Below are 15,347 nucleotides of genomic sequence, written 5' to 3' on the forward strand. Positions count from 1 at the left end.
AATTCAAACGTAATAGTGTGAATGGCCAAAGAACTGAAAATATCGCAAGACAGCATTCGACGTACAGTATAATTCCTCTTAACCGGCTTCGCATTAACCGGTCGACGGATTAACCGGCCTGTTTACAACAGCCGAGCGCAATGCAATATTTTCCAAGAAATTCATCGGCGAGGCGATGCGGCTGGGATTCCCCCGATATTACGGGGAGATCCCGGCGAAGTAAACTATAAGCGATGTTAGATAGGATTTTGTCGTTTGTCGTCTTGATCAATTTGGTTTGTTTTTGCTATGGGTACGGACATAACATAGTTCTTTCCTTAACAATGAGTGCAAAGCGCAAACGAATTGTGGTTTCGATGGATACACGTTTAAAAGTGCTAAGGCGGATTGATAATGGTGAATCCGTAGCGAAAATATGTGCAGAATTTAATGTTGGAAAAAGCACTGTAAATGACTGGCGAAGAGATAGGCGTTCCATTGAGGAGTTTTGCTCGAAAATGGAATCTGATAGAAATTTGGGTAGCCGTTGTACGAGAAAAAAAACCGATTTGCGAGGTCGTCGATGAAGCTTTGTGGATCTGGTTTCTTCAGGAACGTCGAAGAGGTACACCGATTAGCGGCCCAATTTTGAAAGAAAAAGCTTTGGCTATCCACCAGAAGATTAATATTGGAGGTGACTTTGTGGCAAGTGATGGTTGGCTTAATCGATGGAAGAAGCGACACGGAATTCATTTCGCATATGTAAGTGGAGAAAAAATGTCTGCTGATACTTCCGGTGCGACAGAATTCAAGACTAAGTTTGGTGAAATGGTTAAAACAGAGGAATTATCTCCAGAACAAGTCTATAATATGGACGAGACCGGGCTAAACATTAAAATGTTACCAGAAACAACTTTTCTAGGCAGTCATGAACAGTCTGCCTCTGGCTTCAAAAAGAACAAAGAACGTATTACAGTGGCCGTTTGTTCGAATGCAGCAGGGACTCATAAAATTCCTCTTTTCGTTATTGGCAAGTCTGCTAAACCACGGGCATTCAAAAACTTGAATCCATCTTCCCTTCCGGTTTATTATAAGTCACAAAAATCAGCGTGGATGAATTCAGACTTGTTTAAAGAGTGGTTTAATTTGGAGTTTGTTCCAAAAGTTAAAAAACATGTAAAAAGTATAAACTTGCCTATTAAAGCAATTCTTGTGTTAGAGAATGCTCCAACCCATCCTCATGACTGCGGTGTAGATGACATAAAATTAGTTTATCTTCCTCCTAATGTGACAAGCTTAGTGCAACCAATAGACCAAGGAGTGATCGAAAGCTTAAAAAGACGATACAGGCGTAAACTTGTTTCTGAAATTCTGCAACATTCGGAGAGTGAAGACAAAGGTCTTTTAGAAGTCATCAAAACGATCAATATCAAGGACCTTATATATATGTTTATATATATATATCGTGTTTACTTGACCGAAAGCTCATACGAGAATTTGAGCCTACGTATGGCCGCTCGAGGCAATTTCCCATCGCAAGTAATGATTTGGGCCGCAGTGACCGCTGATGGACGCTCTCCAATCGTTTTTATCGAGCCTGGTGTCAAAGTGAATGCGAAATATTATCGGGAATATGGTTTACAAGCTGCTTTAGAGCCGTGGACACGCAAAAATTTCGATCGTAGACCATGGTTCCAACAGGACTCGGTAAAGGCTCATAAAGCTCGTGAACCAAAAATGGTTAAAAAATCATGTTCCATTGTATAGACAAAACTGTTAATAATTTCTCCTATAGAAGGGTTCAGTTGTATTCAATTCAATTAGATGTATAATTTTTTTTATATTTTATGCAAATGAGGTGAGACGTACATCTTTGTTAGATATTTAGCCAAGCTCTTCCTCCAATTTGTTGTTCTACGAATGCAGTGACTTACAATTCTACGCTGCCTCCGAGGGGCAGATGTTTTTTCATGAGGACTGTTTTCATGGGAGAAATGCACTTAGTGCTTTGCACTGAACACCGAGGGACGACTGCTATCAGAAAACCATTTCTATCGTTTGGTTTTTCATACCAATAAGAAGTAAAAACCCACTCCACTATGGCGGCCGCCCGTCAGGACATTGAGCATGCAAATTTCTGATTTTATAAAACTTGTATTTTTCTTCTTAGTCTTGCTTAATTTACACTTATTTTAAGTTATTTGAGTCAGTTGTTTGAGCCAATATTTTTCAATTGATATCAAACTACTGATTTCTATCTGATGATGTAAAGTTAAGTCACACGGAAGTGGGCTCACTTGGGCGAGATACTAAATTTTCCCAATGAGACACCATTGCAGCAGAAAAAAGAAATAGTTAAGAAATTAAAGACCCCACGCCATGTCTAAGTACTTACTGTTAACCTAATAATGAAGAGTTATATTTTATTTTATTTTAGGCTGCTTTCTTGACAGGATTGTCAAGATTTAAAATACCAAGCCAAAGGTGCCGCAACCCTCTCCTTGTACGGGGAAACCACCCCACGACTCCCCTGTCGAATTACCCCATCAGCAATAAATTGCAGGCCTATAAAAACGTGGTAATGAAAGCCATTCTATTTATATTCAAATTTTATTAAAATGACCCTAACCCAGAATCGAACATTAAATACTAGATGTCTGAAAAAAAAGCAATACCTTAAAATGTTAATATAAAGTTTTTTAAGGAATTTACTGTCTGCGTTGATATCTCTTGGGGACCGTCACTGTTTTAGTTTTTAATTTTATGGTTTTTTTTCTACTTTGTGGCAACCCACTCTACTGCTGTTTGTGTCCATTTCTCACCAACTACCTACAAATATCTACGCCCCTTATATTCGCCTTTTACCGAAATTTAAACTTCTGGCGGTGCTTACAAAAGAATTGAAAATTAAAGCCTTTCGCTGACAGTTGCTGTTTGCTTCATCAGTCATGAGCAAAACTGCAGTGACAGCTTTAATCCGTCATTTTTTTTTTGGTGGTTGGTTTTTTTTTTTTTGTATTGTATCTTTTTGTTCAAGGCTATGCACAATGTGGCACTACAATCAAAAACTTACACTGAAATTTTATGTAAACTTTAAATTTTCACTAGTAATTCAGGAAGAATTATGAGAATTATTTTACACATACCACTGTTTTTAGCACGTAAGGACGACCTTATACCCATAGTTTTATTTGAAAGGAAATTTGACGTCACGCAGTGGAGTAATCTAGCGTGCATTCAAAAAGGTTTGGCGGATAATTTATTTACCGATGGGTACAAGAATGAAATAGATTCTGAAGCCGGATGGAACTTAAATGATAGTAATAAGTATCATCACACTACTGGAGGAATGGCAACTGTTTTCCAAACGGAAATTTTTGTCATTCTGAAAGTAAAAGAATGGATAATTGAGCGGAGATGGAGCGGAAAAGAGATTAAAGAATGTAGTGACAGTGAAGCTACACTAAAGGCTCTGGAGAATGCACAGCAAACCTCAAAGATTGTTCAAGAATGTAAGAGGAAGCTTAATTCTGTTGCAAGGCAAATATGGTTGTACTTATATGGGTTCCAGGACACTGCCGTCTTCAAGGGCATAAAATTGCCGAGAATTGGATCATGTTGCGATAGATGGAAGACACGCTTCTATTGTATTAGATGTACGTACGATCCGAGGACCCAACATCGACTCGGAATATTACCTCGCCGCAGCCAAAACTCGACCACGCCTCTGTGCAGCAAAAAACGTACATTTAACTACGCAAAGAATGTGCAACATCGAAAAGCTGCAATCACAAGGTACAGCCAAAAGATTTGCCACTCGACTCTCAGTCCTGCTCTCAGAGAGTACTGCCCAACAAACAGGTTGCAATGGAACAACATTTCTCGTTCTCGACGTACCGCCGCTGAAGAAGAGACCGGCGCTCGGGCGACTTAAAATATAGAGCAAAAACTTCTCGAACGTTTTAAATAGTGACAGTTGCGCATGTCTTAGAGAATGTGAAGATCCCGATATCCTAATCGCACACGACGGAACTTTCGTTCCACTACCCGACCATGACGAATAGCGGTCAAAGGACAACAAAGCCGCGGCCGCCGACGGACTGCCGGCTGAGCTATTCAAACATGGCGGCGAGGAGCTGGTAAGGTGCATGCATCAGCTCCCATGCAAAATATGGTCGGATGAAAGCATGCCTGCCGATTGGAATGTAAGTGTGCTCTGCCCAATCTATAAGAAAGGCGATCGTGCAATCTGTGCGGGATTAGTCTTCTAAATATCGCCTATAAGGTTCTAGCGAGCGTATTGTGTGAAAGGCTGAAGCCCACCGTCAACCAACTGATTGGACCTTATCAGTGTGGCTTTAGACCTGAAAATTCTGCCATCGACCAGATATTCACAATACGCCGAATCTTGGAAAATACCCACGAAAGGAGAATCGACACACAACATCTTTTCTTCAAAGCTGCATTCGACAGTACGGAAAGGAGTTACTTGTATGCCGCGATGTCTGAATTTGGTATCCCCACAAAACTAATACGGCTATGCAAGATGACGTTGCTCAACACCAGCAGCGCCGTCAGAATTGGGAAGGACCTCTCCGAGCCGTTTGATACCAAACGAGGTTTCAGACAGGTTGAACCGCTGTCGTGGGACTTCTTTAACCTGATGTTGGAGAGCATCGTACGAGCTGCAGAACTTAATCGCTCAGGCACAATATTTTATAAGAGCGTACAATTGTTGGCGTATGCCGATGATATTGACATTATCGGCCTTAACAACCGCGCTGTTAGTTCTGCCTTCTCCAAACTGAATAAAGAGGCAAACAGTCTTCAGACAAACAGTCAGCGCATTCATGTATCGGCACCCACGTCACTGTTGACAGTTATGATTTCGAGGTTGTAAAGGGCTTCGCCTATTTAGGAACCAGCATTAACACCGATAACAATGTCAGCCTTGAAATCCAACGCAGATTCTCTCTTGCCTACAAGTGCTACTTTGGACTAAGTAGGCAACTGAGCAGTAAAGTCTTCTTTCGACGAACAAACCTAACACTCTACGAGGCTCTCATCATGCCCATCCTAATGTATGGCGCAGAAGCGTGGACGATGACAACATCCGATGAAGGGACGTTTGGAGTGTTTGAGAGAAAGATTCTGCGTAAGATTTTTGGACCTTTGCACGTTGACAACAGCGAATATCGTAGGCGATAGAACAATAAGCTGTATGAGCTTTACGACGACATAGACATAACACAGCGAATAAAGCGGCTACGTTGGCCTAAGCGGAAAGTTTTTAGAATATTTTGTGAGCAGAAAATGTTTGATGCACCGCATTTATTTTTACAGTGCATTTACTGACTGCGTAGTGAAAAACTGAGGCAAAAACTCTCCGAAAGTTCAGCGCTGTGAGTTGTGAAGAGTGTAATAAAAAATTTAATCGAAATAAAATTGCGCACTGAAAAATCGAAAGTAAAGAAAAGCCTTGAAAAAAAATTGTGTTTTCAAAGTGTCACGCGTATTTCTAGGCAGATTAAGCGCATTGACAGCGCGAAGCGTATACTTTCACACACACACACACGGCGTGGGCATGAAATTGTATGTATGGGCGTATGGGTGAAAAAATAACAACATAGTAGCTTTAAGCCAGCTGACCGCAGTGGAAGAGTTGTCAAGCTCATCAGCGCGCCCGTACGCACGCACACCCACACACATGCATACATGCCAGCATTTATATTGTCACACAGCTGCATTTCGATGGCATTGGGCAAACAAATTGCAAAATGCATTGCGCCGTAAGGTATGCAACGTGTTTGCCCTATTAGGTACGATGTGCTGACAACCAAACAGTCGTCAGTCATTTGGTCAATGTTGACCTCAAAATGGTTGCCGTTGCCACAACAACTTTGAAAAGCTGCGGGCGCCAAATTGTAGTTTTAGTTGGTTGGTAAAAGTTTTAATTTTTTTCACGACTTTCGTTTTTTAACTACAATTTGCAAATTGCCCTGGACTAGTACTTATATTATTTTTTGTTTTATGCAAACATTTTGTCTTTGTTTTTTTTGTTTTTTGTGCTTTATTTATTTTTCCAATTTGATTTTTGCCATAGTTACTGTTGACAGCACAAAGTGGCAGGGTTAATTTTCACACAAAATTTCGTGACTGATTCAATTAATTCTGCTCTCCGGCGGCAGTAAGAGGAAAAAACACAATTTGTTAGCTGCGCTAAATGTTAGGTGTAAATTGGATTTGTTAGCAATTTTTTCGTTTTTTTTTTTTTTGAGGGACGAATGACAAGATTTTAAGGCCAGGAAAAAAAACAACAGGAAATTGCATTGAATTCACATAAATATTTTCCAGGCCTTGAAGCGAGAATTTAGCAAATATGTGCATTCAGGTATACATATATACTTACATATACACACACACACATACATCCGTGCATACTCCCATGGCCCACTTATTCATTCACAAAAACGGAACTTTATCAAATTAGGTCGCTGCCAGTTGCTTACTCGGCCAGGTTATGAATTATGAGCATCTTTGCCAACTTTTAGATGGCATTTCGCCCGCACGTTCATCGCATTGACCGCAAAGCACTTACTAGTCACCAACGCTTCGCTGTATCGCTATAATTCTCAATTACGCGAACGAAGATTCAGTGGTGAAGTCCGTGGCCAACACCGACTGGGCCACACTACGCACTTAAAAGCTTTTAAACAGACCAGGCTAATTGAATTGTGTGCACTAACACAGTGAATGAAGGCATAAACGAAGTGTGAGCAAACGCAAGATGAGTGTAGGTAAGGTGGAGAAGGCACAAGGAGTGGTGGCGGCTAATTGGTCAATTTGAGTACCTCTAACTTATGCAGCAACTTTTAAGAGGCCAAATTGTGTCAAAAGACATAGGAAAAAGTGAACTACGCAAATAGGTGCAGTATATTACAATTATAAATATTTATATACACATATATTTATGTATATAAATGCAGTTTTTTAGTCTAAATTCAAATGCCTTCTAGGCAACGCTGAGTGAGCAAGAGTGTACGCTCTTCATATACCTCTCTTAAAGGGGGAAGTCCATGTAGAAGCCTAAAAAACGGTTATTTTTTAAACATATTTTTAAAGGTGATAAAATGATTATATTCTATTGAAGGCTTAACACAGCTTTATTTAACCTTTGGAGAGTACAAAAAAAAAGTTTCCATTTTTTCTCCCCCCAAATGGCGGCTCAGGATCATTTCTTGTCGGCCGCCTACGGCGCGAGGTCCCAAACCACTCTATTTATTACTTTTAATCTATCGATCTGAAACAAAAAAATGAAATTATTTTTTTTTTTATAACATATTAACTGAAAGGATGAACCTATAAAATCAAAAAGCAAATATAAAATTATTTTCGAAATTTGAAACTTTATTGACGTAAAATGGTTACAAATTTAATATTCAAAATATTGTCCATCGCTTACTACTACTTTTTCCCATCTTTCTGGCAATTCACGGATTCCCTTTGTGAAAAATTCGGTCGGTTTTGCCGCAATCCACGAATCGATCCATTTTTTGACTTCATCGTAATTACGGAAGTGCTGGTCAGCCAGGCCATGTTGCATCGATCGGAAGAGATAGTAATCGGATGGCGCAAGGTCTGGACTATACGGCGGGTGGGGTAGGACATCCCATTTGAGCGTTTCTATGTATGTTTTGACCACTTGTGCAACATGTGGCCGAGCATTGTCATGTTGCAAAATAACTTTGTCGTGTCTATCGGCGTATTGCGGCCGTTTTTCTCGCAGTGCTCGGCTCAAACGCATCAATTGTCGTCGGTAGACATCCCCCGTAATCGTTTCATTCGGTTTCAGTAGCTCATAATACACAACACCCAGCTGGTCCCACCAGATACACAGCATAACCTTCAGGCCATGAATATTCTGCGCCGACGTCGATGTTGAAGCATGGCCAGGGTATCCATACGTTGCCCGACGTTTTGGATTGTCGTAATGGACCCACTTTTCATCGCCAGTCACAATTCGATGCAAAAAACCCTTTCTTTTGTGCCGTTGAAGCAGTTGTTCGCATGCCATAAAACGGCGTTCAACGTCTCTTGGCTTCAATTCATACGGCACCCAATGGCCTACCTTTCGGATCATTCCCATGGCTTTTAAACGTTTGGAAATGGTTGATTGATCAACTCCCAAAGTTTTTGCAACCTCTTCTTGCGTTTGAGCCGGATCTTGATCGAGCAATTCCTCCAATTCGGTATCCATGAACTTTGGCGGCGCACCCTCGCGTTCTTCGTCTTCCAAGCCAAAATCACCACTTTTAAAGCGTGCAAACCACTTCTGGCACGTTCGCTCAGATAGAGCATGCTCACCATAAACTTCCACCAAGATACGATGACTTTCGGCTGCTTTTTTCTTCATATTAAAATAATGAAGAAGAATTCCCCGCAAAAACACATTATTTGGCACGAAATTCGACATTTTCAAGTGTGGTAAAAATATTGTTGTTTACGCTTCAAATAAAAAACTTATACTGACGTTTGTGCCTTACGACAGTAGCTCTCCAATGAATGTTTGGAAATGTGGATCGATGGAATAATAATCAAGTTACGCCATCTGTTGTAAAACCGCACGAACTTATTCATAGTCCATTAAAATAAGCCCTTGAAAAAAAAGTCAGAATTTAGGGCTATTTTATTGACATTTTTAACCCCCAAAAAGTAATTTATCAACGCGAAATATCTGAAATTTTAGGTTTATCCTGCCGATAGTAGTGTACAGAAAGGCCTCACCAAAAAGTTGAAACAAATCGGTCGATAACTTTTTAGTTACAACACGAGCAGTTTTTAAAAATACATTTTCGAGATAAAATAAATTGAGCACCCAATATAAGTAATTGGTATTTATCCAACGTTGTTAATGAGCTTCAGAACCAAATCCGAGTTGATCTTAGTTTAGATAAGTCTTAGACAAAGCGTTTGTTAAACCGAGAGGTGTAGAGCAAAGTCTTATACCCATTATGTTGGGTTGGCAACTAAGTGATTCCGGATTTTTTTTATAAAATCAAAGACAATTTTTTCATGGAACGAAATAACTTTATTCTGTAATGTATTGCCCATTTTGATCAATGACCTTTTGCCATCTTTCAGGCAGCATCATAATCCCACGTTCATAAAACTTCTGGTTTTTATTAGCAAAAAACGGTATCAGATACGATTTGACATCATCAATCATTATTGAAATTTGTACCATTCAAGGAGTTTTGTAAAGATCGAAACAAAAAGTAATCAGATGGTGCAAGGTCAGGACTATATGGTGGTTGTGTCAAAACATCCCAACCAAGCTCCAATAATTTTTGCCGATTGGCCAATACAGTACTTTTTCGATTTGACATTTCGGGCCGCTTTTCTTCAACTGCATTGTTTAATTTCGCTAGTTGTTCAATGTACAGTGTCAAAAACTGTGACAGCCGAATTGAACGCGATTCCGACGGATGAGTTTAAAAAATGTTTCCTGCAGTGGAAGGAGCGCTAGCAGCGGTGTATTGACGCTCAAGGGTCCTATTTTGAAGAATATTAGTTGTATAAGCCAAAAGGTTTAATAAAACTGCTTAAGAAAAATAAGTCTCATTACTTTTCAATCAAATCCTGTAGACATCAGAGTTGACGTTCGGTTGGATGGTAAGAGTCCAAAGTAGATAATTCCATTGTAATCCCACTAAACTGATAACAAAACCTTCTTTTGATGAATATCAGCTTTTGATGTTGTTTGAGATGGTTCACTTGGCCTGCTCCACGATTGTTGCGCTTGATATTGTTGTAAACAACCCATTTCTTATTGCCAGTTATCAGTCGTTTTAAAAACGGATCATTTTCACTACGCTTTTTGAACAAATCGCAGCTGCTAATGCGTTGCGTTAAATGCGTTTCTCTTAGTTCGTAAGGAACCCTGTATCGAGTTTTTGAGCATAGCCAAGTTGTTTTAAGTGATTTTCAATGCATGTATGTGGCACATGAAGCTTCTCTGCAAACTCACTTGTTGTTCTGTGACGATCCGAATCGATTATGCTTTGATCAGGGCATCATAAACTTGAGCTGGACGACCAGAGCGTTTTTCGTCTTTGAGTGAAAAATCACCAGAACGAAATTTGGCAGGTACTTGAATTCACCTACCCAGGAGCTCATAGCAGAGATTCAATAAAAGAAACAAATAAAGCTGCTTTAATACCAGGCTGCTCACAAAGGGAAGTATGCCAAACTAAGTATATGAACACTGAAAGCAGACTGCGAATATATAAAACGTACCAATCACAATCTGCAAACACGTGCAGGTACTAGCAGATATCAGCAAATGACAACGACTTTTGAAATGAGCGTACTGAGATCTACTGCTGGATTTTTGCGGCTTGATAGAAAAACATTTGCTGAAGTCCGCGAGTTTTGTCGAATTTATGACAAAGTCCATTGCTCGAGAATACGAAGAAGAGGTTGAAGAGACAATGTGCATAGATTGGCCAGCAGTAAAATGGCTAAAATGGTTTTAGAGGGTAAAATAAACAAATGCCAGAAATCACCACCAAAAAGATGGAATGAGTTTAGGACCTTAGAGTAAGTTGAGAGCTTTAGCCCAGTATCATATGGCGTAAAATACATATAAAGGGTTTTCCAATAACAGGTGTTATGTATTGCCATCGAGAGATGAATAACGATTTTTTATGGCCGGAGTTGGATGGTATTGATCTGGACAACGTTTATTTTCAACAAGACGGCGCTGCGTGCCACGCAAGCAACGAAACTATTGATCTTTTACGGTAAAAGTTTCCAGACCGTGTTATCTCTCGAAGAAGTGATCACAATTGGCCACCGAGATCTTGTAATTTAACACCTTGTGACTTTTTCCTGTGAGGCCACGTGAAAGAGAAGGTCTACGCCAGGGTCGATTGAAGAACTCAAAGATGGAATTCGTGAGGCTATCGAGGGCATAGGGCAGCCACTTTGCAATTCGGTTATGGAAAATTTCATGAAAAAGTTATTGTCCTGTAAGCGTGGTCGTGGTGGTCATTTGTCTGATGTTATTTTCCACTATTAACGACATCCCTTCCTCTTTATAATGAAAGAAACATCCGATCGTTTATATTAAAAAATAGCATTTTTCTGTGAATATCAAAATAACACCTCTTATGGGAAAACCCTTTATGTGTAATATAGATTTCAGTCTTCCAGTAATTTGGTTATAAATTTGATTAAGTATTCCAAATAAACAGTTACAGAAAAGGACGCGGAACATGTTAGTTTCTTCTTTCCACGCTTCATGACAGGAAGAAATCTTCCAAATGTTGCCGACGTAGTCGAGTTCATGACGGAGTCAGAAGAAAACTGGGAGGAGGTACTAGAATTAAAAAAGAACTTTGATACATTCGGCAAAGGAGAGGCAATAGGCAACAGGAATTGACGTTGAAGCAGTTCCGCAGAATGAGTGGTGGAGGTGACGGAGTTAAGGATTTATCACGTAAATGAATTATTTGGAAGTCCAGTATAATAAGAAATTACTGAGTGTGCGTGGTCCCCAATAAGCTATACCCTCACTTGGCAGCATGAATCGTGCTGATTTATCCTTCGGTTAAAAAAAAAAATTTAGCTTGTCACCGTCCCATTAAGTTAAAAAATGAATGTAATAATTTTTGTCACTATATTAAAGAATCACAAAACCCACCCGAATGCAACCCACAAAAGACTACCTTAAAAGCCGCCTTCACTGTGTATGAGTTAATAGGTATATGAGAAATATATATTATCTGCCCATATAATTTAACATTTACTCTCTCTTAGTCGGAAAATAGTTAAGTCAGCACAAGAGAGATAATATTTTAGCAATTAAGTAATTTAATGGTACACACCTCACGCATACAAGCGCACCCTAACACATCACTTTGCCTTTGTATAGCTGTTGTAATTTATTGAGACTACGGAGAGCTAAGCCTTACCGCGTTATTTCACCTTTTTCACCTAACTCACGCGCCGCACATAGCCAACGAAAAAAGGTACGGAAATCGCCAATTTGCTGCATCTGCAAGATGTCGAAAACGATTTACCAACTTTTAGTTTTATGTGTCGAAATTGCCCTAAAGGTGATTAAAATTATCTTTCTAATGTGTAACACTTACCAAAAAATTTCAAAGTTTCTTTTCGCCGCATATGGGAATAAACTTACCTTAGTACAAACGTACATACAGATGACAGTAAAAAGTTAAGCCTCCCACATACTTAACACACATTCACATGTGTGTATGTGCTTATACAGGGTGCATACGGTGTTTCACGATTTGAGAGTAATACTAATTAGCTTTTAGCTTGAGTGAAATTTAAAGAAATTTTACAATTTGTTTACAAAAATAGCGGATATTTGTGCAAGAAAACGCTCTGAGCTTGACCTTCAGTGAGTGGTAGAGAACCTGAGCATTCCTCTAAACGAATTATGCACTGCGATTGACTTGAGCGTAATCGCGGAAACCAATAGAAGATGGTATCTGACTATCAACTGTACGGTATCCAAAGCGCTCCAGCCAAAACTGAATCCTAAGAGTGCAAAATGCCCGCTTGGATTCAAAAAATCAACTACCAGCGTCCTCACAGGCATTATAAAGGGTCATTGCACTAGTCAGTAGAATGGGTGTACCTCACAATGACTTCTGCAGGAGTTGTGGAGATAAAGAAGAAATTGAGTCAGTACAACACCTCCTCTGTAAATGTCCTGCACTTCAAAGAAACCGTACCAAATATCTTGTCGATTATTTCTTTGAAGAACTGGGAAATTTACAAAATGTCTTTTAGAAGGGACTGGTTACCTTCTTAAAGAGATCTAAGTGGTATAAGCAACTTAGTTAGTAAGACAACAAATGCAGTTATCACAATCGGCCTGGGGGTCACCGAGAGTCTTGTCTGACTAACCTAAGCTAACTTATTATGTATCTATAAAATCATTCATTCAAGTTTCCATTAGCTAGAATAACCATCTTGATCGGGGTCCGGAAACGATTGCATGCACAAATCAAATGCTCTTTATTCAGAAAAAAATGGTGTTATGAGGAAGCTTATTGGTTTAACACTTAACAACGTTTCATACGTAGTAATCTAGAGGATTAACTTCTGGGGAGTTAGACGGCCATAAGTTCAGTGTTAAGTGGTCATGCAAATTTTCAGCCATCACATCTTGTAACGCCTCAACGAAAAATAATTGACGCTAAGTAAGACATTTGCAACGAAGGCAATAGGCAGCCCAAGTTCAAGATGGAATGACGAAGTAAAAGGCGACATCATCATCATCATCAGGTAGCGATTACAGCTCAGGGTGAGCTTTAGCTTCATCCACATTCCTCTTCCAATCTGCACGGTTCATAGCAACAGATCTCCAGCTCCTAACTCGTAGCTCTAACAGGTCGGCTATGGCCTGGTCAAGCCAGGTTAACCATGGACGTCCTCGGGCTCGGGTCATTTGACAATTCGTTGATATAAAAAATTTTTGGGGGCGGCTGTCTTCCATGCGCACAGTGTGCCCTAACCATCGAAGCCTTTGGGATTTAATGTATTTCACGACGTCTTCTCCCTGGCGTAAGTTTAGCAATTCATCGTTGTAGCGTATTCGGTACGTTCCATCGTTGCAGCGTATGGGGCCAAACACTCTTCGGAGTACTTTTCGTTCGAAAACTCTTAAGCTACTTTCGTCTTTGCTTGTCAATGTCCAGCACTACTACCAGCAGAATACTACCGGTGCTCTCCTACGGCTGCGAGTGCTGGACATTGACAAGCAAAGAAGGCGACATGAGGAAACTAAAAGTCAACAACCGGAAGGAATCTGAAAGGGATTGGTTCAAATGGAAACATTTTGTGCAACAGGCCAAAGTTCCCAAAGCTCATGTAGCGCCAAATGATGAGGCTGATGATCTTGTGTCACCAGCGCTTTGTGCGAAGGAGCAGAGCCTTGCTGAAACAAGGGCTGCAAACGGGTTGTCACTACCAATCCAGGGTGCCACTACTGTCTCTGGAACCTCGGTATATACAGCAGAATTCACTCAAAGTCCTTGAGTAAACAAGTGTTTTTTTTTGTTTGTTTTTTTTCGAAGAGGAAGCATCGAAAGCCTAACCCCGTCAGTGTGGGACTTTAACCCGAACTAAGCCTCCTACCGTCAAAGTACCGATCCCCCCGGTACAACCGTTAAGTATTCGTCCTGATGCAATCCGTCGAAAGTAGCATCTGCTTGTTACAACCCACTGATTAGGTCATCTGATGAGAGAGCCACTCCTGTCATAACAGTACTCCCTCACCCACCACGTCTCTGTCCCTAGCACAGAAAGGTAAGTTTCTATGTCTGGTATCGTCAGTTTACCTGCATCCAAATAAATTTATCTAGAAAGTGGTCCTACAGCACAACCGTAAGTTATTGTACTAAATCTACTACTACAGGAAAAGTTACTACATCTACTACTATGAAATTTCAACTATTTAGTTCTATGCTTTTGCTTTTTCGCCTTCTCTCCATTTGTCTCAAATCATTGAGTACGAAAGCTGACAGTTTTTTGATACAATCTCATACTTTGGCTGTGAGTAAAGAAGTGTGTGGTATGTCATTTGTGGCTCACAACACCTAAAACCACAACAGTGGCTGAGTGGCTAGAAACTTCGTGTGTATGACAACAGGAACTTCTATAGGATTGGATCATAGCCAAATGTCATTTCTGGGGTTGGTCTTTTGGTCTTTTTTGCGTCAGAGAAAACCGTAACATCTCAGATGCTTCAGGTGTTTTAATTTTGTTAAGAAGGCAGTTTGATCAGATAACTCGCTGTGCTCGTGTTTGCTCTGGGAAAAGCTGCCTTTTTTGCATAATTTCGGATTTATTCCGGAGATCTGCATAGACAACTCGAGAAATAAGACCCTCGGAAACATTACGCTCGCTCTCAATATATATAAGAGATATTTTAACTCTTATTTGAAGCATAGAGCGCCAACCACTCCTCTTTCCCAACGGACACGATTTTGTGCTGGCGATCTTATTTCGTTCCACTATAACCGAAGAGACTTCGTTCTAGTTTCTCTTGAACGCCGCCAGGTAGAACGTGGTCTGCCAATTTCTCTACCAGTTCGTTGAAATGGATTCCAGCGTAGCGCTTGTTTAGCGGTATTGTCGTCATTTTTCCCTAGTGTGTGGACAATCCATTGCTATTTCCTTTTTTTGATTTCTAATGCAATGTCGACCTGGTTAGCTTGCGCCAACAACTCGACGTTAGTTATTTTCCGTGGCTAGAAAATTCGCAAAACCCAACGAAGGCAGATTTATGAACGTTTGCAGGCGCTTCGTGATCTTTGCAGCTACTTCCGAGG

The 15,347-nt window shown here is 40.2% G+C and overlaps 1 pseudogene; it reads left to right on the top strand.

Annotated features, from left to right (window-relative positions):
• The first annotated feature begins 323 nt into the window (after window positions 1–323).
• Window positions 324–14,052, top strand: LOC128855674 (jerky protein homolog-like; annotated as a pseudogene).
• Window positions 14,053–15,347: the final 1,295 nt, after the last annotated feature.

The sequence above is a fragment of the Anastrepha ludens genome, chromosome 2 (genome assembly GCF_028408465.1).
Source record: "Anastrepha ludens isolate Willacy chromosome 2, idAnaLude1.1, whole genome shotgun sequence".
NCBI classification, from domain to species: domain Eukaryota; kingdom Metazoa; phylum Arthropoda; class Insecta; order Diptera; family Tephritidae; genus Anastrepha; species Anastrepha ludens.